Source organism: Mirounga angustirostris, unplaced genomic scaffold (assembly GCF_029215605.1).
Source record: "Mirounga angustirostris isolate CCGP_5_RB_7025 unplaced genomic scaffold, mMirAng1.0.hap1 SCAF_14, whole genome shotgun sequence".
Classification (NCBI taxonomy): domain Eukaryota; kingdom Metazoa; phylum Chordata; class Mammalia; order Carnivora; family Phocidae; genus Mirounga; species Mirounga angustirostris.
Window position 1 is genome coordinate 15499782 of NW_026991722.1, and position 1531 is coordinate 15501312.

Sequence of the window (1531 nt, forward strand, 5' to 3'; positions counted from 1 at the left end):
TGCTCAAGAAACAAACCAAAAAGTTAAATTAATCATCAGAAATTATTGTTGGTTTTCTCTCTCTGCTTTATTATGTGCCACATAAAGCACTCAAGACTATAAGAAATCTTTATTAAATCTCCAGGACCACCCAACAGAGTAGAAATTGGAATTATTAACTTAGCTAATTTTATTATAGTCTACTGCCTTCCATCTCAATCCACTGAGTTTTTCAGAGGCCAATCACGTGAGCTGGATGGGGATATGATGTAAACACCACTCAATTATTCCTAGGCAAATAAAACAACATTAGTACCTTCATCACAGTTGGGAAAAGCAAGATAAGAATTCCACCTTAAGAAATATATCTCCCAGGGGCACCAGGGTGGCTCAGTCGGCTAAGCATCCAACTCTTGATTTCAGCTCAGATCCTGATCTCTGGGTTGTGAGATGGAGCCCTGCACCAGGCCATGTGCTGGGTATGGAGCCTGCTTAAGATTCTCTCTCTCTCCCTCTCCCTCTGCCCCACCCCCCCAAAAAGGAAATATATTTCCCATAATATTATTTTTGTAGCATTTAGCTCTTTTTTCTTATATTGGCATGCCATTATTATACTTTTTTGTGAATCTATATCATACTTTGCCAAATACATTATAAGCTCTTTGATGGTGATTACATTTCATTATGAACAGTGTACATATTTGAATGCTTTACAATTGTAACAGCATCTCTGCAATATGCTAAACATATACTGAAAAATGGGATTGTCTCTTCAAGCAGAATGTCTAAAAGACATCCAAGCTACAGACATTCTCGATATTGCAAAGACAATGAATGTTAATTGGGTACCTGAGTATTGTGTACTTTGCAACTTTTAAAAATCCCTGAGGTGGCAGGGTTGGGAAACAGAACTAATTGCACCGAAGAAGTAAGAACAAAAACAATCCTGAGAAAAGAGGCATGGGTTATCGATTTTCAGTTAGCTAAAGTTTCGATTTACTTCACTGGAGACAAAATGGGTAACAAAGACACAGAAGGACTTTGTTCCCAGATGTACACTGCTGAACCATCTGACAGATAATGTAATTAGACCTGAAGCCCAGTGACAGAAAGGCTGGAAGCCGTGACAGTGACGGAGCTTTGTGTATTGTCACCCTGCCTGGGCACGGCTGCACAGAACCAAGTTCAAAGTAAGTTCAGCAGAGAAAAATGACCAAAACCTGTAAGGTCCGCAAACCAGCCCTCAAAAATATCTACGGGTCACGGCGGAAACAGCCAAAGCTGGGGGAAGGAGGTCAGATTGGCACATGATGGCTGTTTTCTCTAGTCTTTCCTTCTGGGGAAGGTTCCTTTCTTTTCCTTCTTGTCTCTGCTCTTTTTCCACAATTCTTTATTCTTCTCTGCTTCTCTCCCACTTCGCTTTCTCTCCTTCCTTTCTAACTCACCATGCTTTTTCATATCTGCATCCTCTTCTCTGAATTGTCACTAGGTACAACCTTAAAAATTTTTAAATTAAGTTTTATAATAAAGTAGCTAAGTTATAATATATAAA